This window comes from Cyprinus carpio, chromosome A5, assembly GCF_018340385.1.
Source record: "Cyprinus carpio isolate SPL01 chromosome A5, ASM1834038v1, whole genome shotgun sequence".
In the NCBI taxonomy this organism is placed as follows: Eukaryota; Metazoa; Chordata; class Actinopteri; order Cypriniformes; family Cyprinidae; genus Cyprinus; species Cyprinus carpio.
Genome location: NC_056576.1, coordinates 39,655,025 through 39,667,855, shown reverse-complemented (window position 1 = coordinate 39,667,855; position 12,831 = coordinate 39,655,025).

Below are 12,831 nucleotides of genomic sequence, written 5' to 3'. Positions count from 1 at the left end.
CTACAAATGATCTCCATGTCACAGACACTGAGACAGATGGGGAGGATTTTCTTCCAATTTACGTTTGTGCGTAGCATGTTTAAAATTACACAAAGCAGCTTTACAGATAATATAAACTGAAGATAAAAAGACAAGGAAAGGATTTTAATGTACATAAGGAAGAAACTTTGGTGGGAATTTAGTGGGAAACCCTCCTTCTCTTCAACTATAAAATTTCAGTCATTTACCAAATTGTAAGTCATGAAGTTTAGTCATGAAACTCCATGTGGTCAAACATGCAATCTGCCCACAACTTACTATGCTAAACGAATCATCCCGAGAGTTGTCATGTCTGCACTAATGATTTCTTAGCAGTAAACCCAATGTACAAAATGCAGTCACTATAACAATTAAAGAGGGTTTAGAAAGATGTTGTGCATATGCTGCAGTCTCAACTGGAAAATTCTGGGACAGTAAACATGCAAATATGGTTCCAGAAGAAATGAAAACTATCTATACAGGCCTAAACAACGTCACTATCTATACTGCTCAATGAATCTCTTGTGTGTTTGCACTGTGTTAGTTACGATGAAAACATTTGCGAATGCAGATCGCAATGGTGAGATCATTGCATTGGTGACTCTTAATCAGACATGAGTGATCTGCTACAATGTTCAGCACTGCAACATTTTATCTAGTGGAAGTAGATCTAAATATATTGCTGTCACTCTCCAGAACCTTCACCCTCTCTGTTCCTCTCTGGTGGATTAAGCCAAATCCACCCCACCTGCTGAGATCTCCACAACTTTCAAAAAGCAGCTGAACACACCCCTCTTCTGCAAGCAGACAACCACTCCACAACCTTAAAACTATACACTTACACACTCCCATTTACAATAAAAACACAACTTCTCTGCATTTCCCCTTTTCTCTAGATTGCTTCCTAATCTAGTTGTCAAATAATCATGGCGTTGTAAATGATGAATATAGTGAACTGCTTTTGTTCCTCTTTTGGAAGTTGCTTTGGATAAAAGCATCTACCAAATGCATGAATTTAAATGTAAACTACACATGACTAATGGGACATTATTGTAAAGTGTTGCTGGTAATCTGAACGGCATGCAAACGGAGCACGAACAGTGCATATTTATTTCTTACAGGAGCTGTATCCCAAAAAAAAATCACTTTAGATTTAGACCTGCAGCTAAAAAAAAATCAGGGTGCTAACCAAGGCTATCTGCTCACTGTATTAACAGCGGTCTGAAATCAATACAGGCCTATCCCTCGACACTCCGCCAGCTGTTCTTTGAGGAGTATCGATCTCCCTAAATGTAGGGGTCTGGAAGCCTCTTCCTCTGGTGGGAATGACCGTCTCTGGGCTGTCTAAACACAAGAGCTCCTGCCGCAGCACACCGAGTGAGACAGCAAGGAACCTCGCAAGAGGCCGATGTGTGACTTGATGTTATCAATAAAAGCTCCTCCCGCTACAGACTGGAGTCACGACCCGCTGCTGTCACACAGACTCGCCGCAGCGGAGAGCCTCTCTCTAGGATGCCAACACTCAATATCTCGCTGGTAGGTCTGCCCTCTCCATCCATACCGCTTAATGTCTCGCTGTTGTCATTGTGTGTTTTATGCCCTCTGGACTCGAGAAAGTGCATGCTGGCACTTTTCTTCATTGGCATTAGCATCAAACAAAAAGATGGACTGCATGCATGATTTCAAACTACAGCAAAAATGACACATGAACACATATACAACAAAAATGTATATTACCAGAGATGGGCTAATCTTTTTATTGCCCAACGTGGTGGCTGTAGAAAATGAACTCCCACCTTTCAGTTGAAAGGCCTGGACTGCCGTATTTGTTCTAGAAAACACACATACATTTTTAAACCTTGATTTTAACTAAGTGAATGGCCATTTGGAAAACCATTGGTTGTCTAGGAGCAGGATTGGACACTTAATAAGTAACTTTGCAACCACGTCAACTAGCAATCACTGGAGTAATGATTCTTTATAACCCTACTAAAGCCCGACCGATAAACCGTTTTGCCAATATATTTTTTTTTACAGAACATATAACGCAGATTAAATGCTATTTTTTTTACATTTATGTCCAAGGGGTTCGGCTGACAAAAAAAGTTTAAAAACCCCTGACAAAGAAGAACCTTTTTGTCTAAATGGTTTCATAAAGAACCTTTAACATCTGAATGATTTTTTACAAATTTATTATTAAATTTATTAAAAAGGTAAGAAAAAGATGGTTCTTTAAAGAACCTTTGACTGAAAGCTTCTTTGCGGAACCAAAAATGGTTCTTCTATGGCATCACTTGAAGAACCTTTTGAAGCACCTTTATTTTTAAGAGTTGTTTTAAGTTATTTATAATAAGTTTACTGTTAAGTGCACTGATGTCAGACTCATTTTGAATAATAAAGTTTATTGTTAAATACCCTGCCTCCACTACATAGGCCTATGTTTGTCACATCATTGTAAGTGTTTGATCACCACATTTGAGTTATTGCAAAAAAATGTGTTTATATATTCTGTTTATGTAGGCTATATACTGTATTATATATACAATACCAGTCAAAAGTACTTACTCTACTATAATATAGCATACACAAAAAGAATATCGGCCTATAAATCAATATCAGTCTTTTTTTTTAACTCCCTAATATCGATATCACCCCCAAAAAACCCATATCGGTCGGGCTCTAAACCCTACCACTGCTTAATACCTGCTCACAGTTTATTATAATGATCCCCCAACAGACAAGTAACTTTGCAACTACATGTTAACTTCTTCTACTAACCCTAATCATCCACTAATACTCTAATAAGAATTAGTTGATATGTAACTGCAAAGGTATTTATAGTTATTATAATGTCTAAAGTGGACTACCGAAGTCAAGTGTAACCAGTGAACTAGTTGACAATAAACTGGGGTTGGGTTGGTAGCACTTTATTTTACACCCCTGTTCTGCATGTTACAGTAATTACAATAACTGGGTAATAACTAGGTTTATGTTATGTAAACATTATGTACACTATTTTACATTGTTTGCTTAACATATCTTCTAAGTCTAGATATTTTAGTGCACTAAAGTGTGTATAGTGTGTAAAATCTAAGAAATCATCTTTACAATCCTCTAGTTAGTTATTATATACAAATCAAGACTCTCAACATTTATAAAAGGTGATGGAAAAACAAAATGATTCTCTCAAAAGATGAATTATAGCTTCTATTCAAACATTTCCAGATGATCATGTTTTTCTATAAAACAAAAAATAAGAAAAAGAAATTTTTAATGTGACACACTGCATTCATTGAAGAGCCACAGACATCTGGATTTATTGCAGTTCATCACAGAGATGGTCTGCTGGCAGATTTAGTAGCAGAAAATATCAGGAACGAACACAGCCTAGCTGTATTACGCTTTTCTTTGAGCAGAATAGCGCACTGGAGATCGCTAACTCTAAGCTTGCCAGTGTTTTCAGAACACCAAAGCTTTTTTCTCTGTGGGGAGAGAGCGGTTGCCAGGTTGGTGAAATTAAGTATAATACACTAATATAAAATATAATACACTATTACTTCTAAAAAATAAAGGTTCCAAAGGTGGGTTTTCACAGTGATGCCATAAAGGATCCATTCTGGGATCCCCACAGAACCTCTACACAAACAATTCTTAAAAGAAATAAGTTTTTCTTTGTGAGAGGAACATTTTAATAATCTGATTAACCTTTTTTGTGCAATGGAAAGGTTCCTCCTGAAACTATTGATGCCAATAAAGAACCTTTATTTTTAAAAGTGCAGGGCAGAATATTTTCATAAAGTACAAAGCTCTGGCATCTCTTGATATCTGGCGATCCCAAATATATTCACTCACGGGTTGGATTGAACCTTCTTGCAGTCTATATGCTATTTATTCAAATGGGGTGTTGTCCACTACTGCAGACATGCTGCTAAATCAATATAGAAGCAGCCGCATTCATATTTTTGATGATATATCACTGTATCAATGTATCAAACAATCATAACCCCCACCATGCTTGACTGTTGCTTTGAGGTTCTGCTTATGAAATAGAGTTCATGTTTTTCTCCAAACATAACAGGGATCATGTCTACCAAGAAGTTCTGATTAATCCGCCCACAAGACATTGTTCCAGAATTCCAGACGATCATACCATCACTGAAAAACTGAGTAAGTGCTTTTTAGTAAAAACATGAATGGTGTTTGTGAAACAATGCTGTTACGATACAGTGCAAAAAAATGAGATTGCAGTATAATTTTCCAATGCTGCATTGCAGTGAACACAGTGATAGAGAAGCAGATTGTACGTCTGAGAACGTTTTTGATAATCTTTGTGTAATACTAGAACATATGTCACAAAACAGAAGAAAAGTTGTCACAACATCTGTTTCATTGTGACTTAAAAGTTACCTATTTATCAACTGCTATTAAAGGGATAGGCCTAGTTTCCCAAAAATAAAAATTTGGTCATCATTTACGCACTCTCAAGTTGTCTGTATGATTTTCTTTATTCTGTTGTACATAAAAGACGATTTTAAATAAAGTTGGTAACCAAACAGCTGATGGTAGCCATTGACTTCCACAGTTTTTGGAATTATGAAAGTCAATGGCCACCAACAACTGTCAGGTTTCCCACATTTTTCAAAATATCTTCTTTTATGCTCAACAAATGAAACCAACTCAAACAAGTTTGGAACAATTTGATGGAAGAGTAAATGATGAAAGAATTTTAATTTTTGGGTGAACTAATGCTTCAAGTTCTTTAGACAGATCAACAAACTCTTTCCGTTTACACATTCAAGTGGTGCAAGTGAGTTCACTTTTACAGGGTGAAATTAACATAACTGTAATTGGTACTATAAGAAGAACCATCATGTGATAGTCTAACTGCAATCCAATAAAGCACTTTAAACACATTTCAATTTTATATCAAGACAAGAATGACACTAAGCTAAGCAAAAATAATGTTTGTAAGCACTCATTTATCCAAACTTCACAACCTACAGCCCTAAAACCCCTGTAATAACACGAAGTTTGGCGATCAGGGATCCAGATTCTTCATGACAGTACAATCAACTGATAAAGAGAGATGTTGTGAGGTCTTCAGACATGCACATCCTGTCAGTGTGTCATCTAACAGTGATGACAAAAACAAGACTGAAAACACAAGCACTGAGAACTCACTGCAGCTCTATCATGATGGATTGGCAGAGCAGCTCGTCACTGATTGGATGACAGCGATGAGGGTCAGCAGGCGTCTGCCAATCGCAGGACTCCCTCCATTCATGCTGTTCTCAGAGCATATGAAACATTTCCAGGCATTTCAGTTTTTCTACGAAGACTTTTCCTCATAACTGAGATTTTTCTGATTGTCAATTTTCTAGCATATTCTTCAAATAACTTTGCAAATTAACCACTGTATTAACCAGGTATATTTGTAGCAATAGCCCACAATACATTGCATGCGTCAAAATTATCCATTTTTCTTTTATGCCAAAAATCATTGATATAAAAATTTCCTATCATAAATATATCAAAACTTAATTTTCGCTTAGTAATATGCATTGCTAAGAAGTTAATTTAAACAACATTACATGCAATTTTCTCTCTCTCTCTCTCTCTCTCTCTCTCTCTCTCTCTCTCTCTATATATATATATATATATATATATATATATATATATATGTTTTTGCTCCCTCAGATTCCAGATTTTCAAATAGTTGTATCTCAGCCAAATATTGTCCTCTTAACAAACCATACATCAATGGAAATTTTATGTATTATGTATTAAGCTTATCAGATGATGTATAAATCTCAGTTTCAAACAATTGACCATTATGACTGGTTTTGTGCTCCAGGGTCACATATGAATGCAAAGAAAAAGAAAGTAAAAATCCTAAGAATAGTTTCAGTAACTATACCATATACACACACATACATTACGTACTGTCTAGTCCCTCCACACAAATAGGTCTGTTGGCTGTAGAAAGGGAACTTGGCCTCTGCTACAGTCAAGACAGATGAGATTGTGACAGCTTTCTCCTCTCTCTGCTGTCTCCATGGGAGGCTTATATGAAGAGTGTGTGTGTGTGTGTGTGTGTGTGTGTGTGTATGTGTGTGTGTGTGTGTGTGTGTGTGTGTGTGTGTGTGTGTGTGTGTGTGTGTCATACTGTGTAAACTTGGGGCAAGAGATCCAGGCTTGGGGAAGATAAAGACCTCTCGTAGAATGTAAACACTCTGTGAAGTGGCGCTGGGGTCAGCAGCTGTCATACACACACACACACACACACACACACACACACGGGTCAGGGTTAAGCAGCGTTCTCTTTAAGGGCTGCTTTCCCTCTTAACCCCCTCAGAGGGCAGACCGTCAGTGCAACGCAGCGGAGAAAGACGTTTGATAAAGTGTACTGCGGTGCTGGAATGAAGACGCGTTAGAGATCAGCCTGCACACACACTCACAGAGTTCACTTCTATGTCTGTGTCAGACACATTTCAGAGCTAAGCCCAAGGTTTACATCGCCTGTCTGAGTTACGCTCCATTTCAAGGACAGCATGAGTGACGTCATGTTCGATGCTTGACGTAATGATTAGGGCTGTGCTGAAATTATACTATCTAATTAAGATTAGGGTTTATTTGTTGCATCATATTTCTTTTTCTGTGTTTTTACAGTATTGCGCATCATAACCAAACACAGACTTCTGTTGTCTGTTGAGTTAATAAAGGTAATGGCCAATCAGAGGCGTTCAGATGAGTCATTGCTGAAATAGCTGAGTTTTGCTGTTCATTGAACATCTTTTTCGCCAGCACTTGACCAACTAATAGATACTAGCACTTACCTTTTCTTTTCTTTTCTATTCTATTCTTGAAAAAAACAAAAAAACAAACATAGCTACGTGTTCTGTACTAGAGTATCTGAGACTTGTCATGGCACTTGTATACTGTTGTTGTTCATTAGCTGGTCTGATTGCTTCTATTGTTCTGATTTGTAAGTTGCTTTGGATAAAAACGTCTGCTAAATTATTTAATGTAAATGTAATTGCGCGTGCTCGCTAGACAATGTAGTAAGATTAAGATGACTGAGAACTCACCTCTTACTGGTTAAAGAAAACATTCAAGTGAAAAGAAACAGTAATATCCGCACATCCCTATCGCCAGAACCCATTGGGAATGGCCTATTTCAATTGATCGCATCTATCATTCAACTGCATATTGGTCTACTCTACAAAGAACAGATACAGGTTTACATTGTTCAATGCCCCAAAAATCCCATTGTTCTTGGTTATCCCTGGTTAGCCATCCATAATCCCAACATTCCTTGGAACAAAGGATAACTCTGCCAATGGTCAATGCTTTCCACCACCGCCGTACTGCAATAATCACACTGAACCTTATTAACTCACAACCATTTGCCTACCTTTGTTATCAAGATCTCTCAGTGTCCTTCAGTAAAACCAAAGCTTCACTTGTAGTTCAAAGCTTCACTCACAGTACTCGCAGTTCATAAGAATCTAGAATATATCTGGTCTGGTAAATGTCGTAATTCTTTAGGTGGGATGTCATGACAGACATCAAGAACGCTCAACAACTTGGCCTGGTACCCACCAACTGTCATGCTGGAGAATTCTTTGCACCTGAAAACCTACATACACAAGCAATATAACAGATTCGGGACACCCTGGTATCAATCGCACCAATGGCATGGTCAAACTATGATTCTGATGACCATATGCAGTTACCTCCAGATATGTCCAAGGGAGCCCAGTATGTGCTCAAACCCATGAACTTGGTCTTGTATTGGCTTAGATTTCATCTCTGACCTAAGACAATACCTCCAAAAATATCCAAATTAATTTTTGTTTAATAATTCAAAGGGGAGTATTTGTCATTTAAAAATTATAGTATGTATGGATTTTGTAGTTTGCAATTATGTATCTAGTTAAAAAACAAACAAACAAACAAAAAATAATAATATGAGTGAATGACACCACAAAAACACACAAAAAAGTCCAGTCTGGTCACCTGACACATGTGAAAACTTTTGTTCTCCATGTCATTCCTACAAAGAGTTCATCTTTTCTGGGATGGTATATACAATCACACGCTTATCTCGCAACGTCTGAGATTGATGAAAGCACAGGTGGTTGGTCAGCACTTATGTTTGAAAAATCCTTTCTGTTCGTTTAGTCTGCCTATGAGGATCAGCTGCGTGTGCACATCTAGAAGAACTTTGATGTGTGTAAGAGGCAGCGATCCTGTTATTTTTAGATAAGAAAAGGCGACATTAAATGCTCTGTTGGCCAGTGCCTTGGTTGGGGATATTTGTACGAGCACATTTGTTTGACTTCATGTCACAGATTGTTTATTAAGTATCTCTGCACTAATACGCTTCACATTTATCAATTTCTTCGTAAGACTGTTACGATTAAGTCCTAAAAATGAACCCATTTAATTCAATTGTACCGTCCTGCACAGTGCAAATAAATCTCAGGCATCACAAATCAAGAGCATCAGTCTCACTCTAAACGCTCTCTTAACCACAGCAGAGGGAAAGTCTTCAGTGTGCTCGGCGAGGCTGTGGACATGTTCATCATAACATTGGCTCTCGTAGTAATATACACAGAGCCTCTTGTGAAGAGGGAGGCGTTTATACTCTTGTGATCAAAGTGCTTAAGTGCTGCATAACAACATGTATTCTGCTCCCACGTCTCTCTCGGTCCTAAAGGCTGCGATCACCAGGGTGATGCTTCTGTGCATCCCATACAACACACTTAACAAGTACTTAAAGCAGCTTCTGCGTTGATGAACACGGTCTGAAATATGACAGTGGCTGAATAGATGCAACTACGACCAGCTCTTAGACCATCTTTGTTATCTGACTCGACGGACAGTAAGTAGATTCTCAGGGCAAAAATAACAGCATCTGCATTTTGTCAGACTTATCTGTCCTTCAGCATTCGACTGCAGGATCCAACCAACACTATTTTGGTCTCCAGCCTTGCAGTCTTCTTCATACGTGAAAACCTGACAGTAGCCAATCATTTTAAAGATAATATTCCCATTTTAAAATTAGATTCCCTTCAGATTCTTAAACTGGACCAATTTCACATTTCAGTCTCAGGTGAATAAAGTAGAACCTTATTTCTTTAGGAAGTACAATCATTGCTGTTACTTTGTTTACATGTTTTGTGTTGTTTAGTTAATTGTTTGAATATGGTTGTATTATTTTTTACGTTGTATTACTTGTGTTACTTTTATAAGCACAGTTGATTTGCTGAAGGTTGTGCTCATCAGAACCTAGACTAAGGAATATGGCTCCATCTTTAATTGTTAATATTATTTCATTATGCACATAAAAACTGCATAGTTTTGTTGTTGTTGTTGCTGTTTTTAACTGTTATTGTTGACAAAACAGCAAAAAAAATAAAAAATACAAATTTGTTTGTGATGTTGCTTAACCATCATATAACAACTTTTGCACCTTATCTTGAATTTAAGTTATATTCTAACTGCATTATTATTAAACTACAAAGCATGTACTCTCAAAGTATGTTTTTAGTTGTTGTTTGTTTTTAGTTATAGAGACAATCTCGGCTTCCACATCATTAAAACAAGAATTAAAGTAATACACATATGGCACACCCCTACTCTACAGGCCAACTGCAAGAAGTCCAAAGAACAACTGTTTGGCTGAAGTTGGTCCACAACAGCTGCAAGTGAGTCAAAGCAACTAAAAGTCTGCCCTGTGTGCAACAGATATCAATCCAGGGCTTAAAACATGGACAAACATTAGCTGAGTTTCAGTATGACAAGGTGAAAAATGGAGTCTCACACCAAGCGCTGATAGTTCCACTCCAGTGGACTATTGATTGTGTGGTGGGACAAGCAAAAGACGGTGACGTCTCAGGGGAGCTGGTGGCACTTTAACAGGCCCTCTGGAGTACGACAAACTTGACTTTCATCCCAACAGTGTGAGGAGACGGCCATGCGAACCAGCACTTATTAAACTGAGACAATATTCTGCGATGGATGGACTTGTGTCCCAGCACAACTTTCACTTAGGCTGGAGATCCTGGTTCACTGGATCCATTCCCAAGGCCTCAAGTACAGGTCTGCAGTGAGGTGGTGTGGATGAGGGCACTCAAGCACAGGGACCTAGAAGCCAGCAGTACATTGGAAATCAATATACAAGACAGCTTTTATTAACTATGGCAGCTGCAAGCATGTCCCCATTGAAGTTCCACTGGAGCATGTCCTGAGGAGTTATTCTCATGTTGATTATAGATTTGCAATGCGACATACTCTCCTAACAGATGAATTATAGGTCTTGATGGAAGTTTTGGTCAGCGAGCTTCAGCATGCAAAGGCAAAACGCTTAAATCAAGAGCCTGATGAACATACAAAGACACTCAAATCTAAACATTATGACTTCTACTAGAGTTGTGCTGATAGGCCATAGTATCGACAATAATCCGAGATATTGCTTGTAAATAGCAAGTTGATTATTATTATTATCAGGCTCGTAAGTAGGCTATTATTTGTTCCATCATATTTTTTCCCCCACAATTTTACAGTGTTGTGAATTATAACCAATCACAGACGATGCCGTTGAGTTAATGAACGCAATGGCCAATCAGAGTGTTGTTTATTGCACTGAATTCAGCTCTCTCACGGATGTGTGTGGTTCAAATTTATTGACTTTTATCAAAACTTAATTTTTGATTAGTAATATGCATTGCTAAGAGCATCATTTGAACAACTTTAAAGGAGATTTTCTCAATATTTAGATTTTTTTGCACCCTCAGATTCCAGATTTTCAAATAGTTGTATCTCAGCCAAATATTGTCCTCCTAACAAACCACACATCAATGGAGAGATTATTTATTCAGCTTTCAGATGATGTATAAACCTACATTTTAATAAAATAAAAAAATGCATCATCATTTTGAAAAACTGACCCTTATGACTGGTTTTGTGGTCCAGGGTCACATATGACAATTGTGCATATCGCCCAACACTAATTTCTATTAATGTTTTGGGGCTAATTGGCCAACTAGACAGTCATATGTCCCATTGAAAGATTTGGTAGGTCATTCCAGCAGAACAAGAGTCCATGTGACAGGCCACTGGGAGGAAGAGACGTCAATGCAATCAAGATGTGTCAAGACAATACGGGTCAGATGCCATTAATGGTTGAACAGCCACAACATACAGGCGGGGCGATTAGTTTGCCTCATTATCAGTGGAGTCTCATTATCAGAGTGAACAGGAGCTTAGACCGCTGGAGATCGATGAGGAAGGTCAGTGTATCATCAACAAAAGGCAAAAGTGCTGCAGAGATAAAAGGGATCTTTCCACGACCTTATCCTGCTGCCACGCTTGGAATTTGTCTGACCAAAATTCCTTTCATGAGACACAATTGTGAACGTTCCTGTAGCTGAACGGACTTCTGACTGAAGTGTCTTGACTGTGCGTAAGAACCTGCATGCTGATTTATTCTCACAAGTGAGTCTCTTCGGAAGTCGAACTCCATTAAAAGTGCACTTGTAGCGTATTTCATATATCACAAATTGCTTGCCATTTATATATTAATAATGAAACAGTAACAAGTTTTAATAATATTTCATCACATTTTAAAGAAATGCTTATTTTTATGTATGTATGAACTGTAGTGTGTTATTCAATTTACATTGAAAGTTAATATATTGTAAATGCACTAAATTGCTACTTCATTACAAATGTGTAGTTACAAATATATTTAGACACAAGACATACAAGTTTCAACAGAAATTACATTTTAGTATTCCACAATTGTAAGTATATTCAGCAATCCTCTTTAATCATTTTTAAAGACAGCACAAGTAATTGATAAATTAAATCAGAAACACTCTAAACTCTTTTAAAAATCGCTATAAATCATCTAAGTACTGAAATACGGTTATGTAGCTCTTTGTTTACTGTATATCAACATAATTGTAAACAAGCACATTGCTGTAAAGAATTTTTATATTTTAATAATAAAATTTTAACATAAATTTGAAAAATACCTCAAATAAATCCACAATAAAAGTGCCTGTAGTTGAAGAAACGCCAAACAATTTAAGTTTCTGAAAACCTCCAAAAGGCGCCAGTTAAATAATAACACTTCAACTATATTTTAAAAGATTAGTAGTAGTTTTAAAATTATAGTAGTGATAACTCTTGAACAGCATTTGGGTGAACATGGATTAACAAGAGCGCTAGCCTTCATCTCATACTGACTGCCTTCATCTTGTCATTAATCTCCACACACACACACACACACACACACACACACACACACATCAGACAGTCTGCATGGCACCAGACAGCAGTGAACAGTCGAATAGGATGTGTGAGAGCCCCCTGCTGCCAAGAGGAACAAACCCCTGCTAATGGAGACATAACATGCTCACCGGAGCAGAAACTCAAACAAACAATTAATGGTCCTTCCTCACGCTGCTGTTCTGACTGACATCTCCAAGAGCATCGCATGTGAGCATCAAGAGCGTGTGAGCTGACTGCATTTTAGAACTAACGTTACCAATGCACGAACAAAAACTGTAATATCAGACAATTCTAGTTGGCATACTTTCTTTGAAATGCCAAACGGACAGCCATGCAACTCATCAGGAGCAATGAGGAGAAGCGGCGTTTTCTCAATCGGAACATATGAAGAGAGACGGCAGACTGCTGTTGTCTGCACGGGGCTTTAAGATAAAAGGGGCAATCCATACACAGACTCCAAGTCTCACAAATCCCTCATGAATCTCCAAGTCACTTTGCTGCACTCGGATG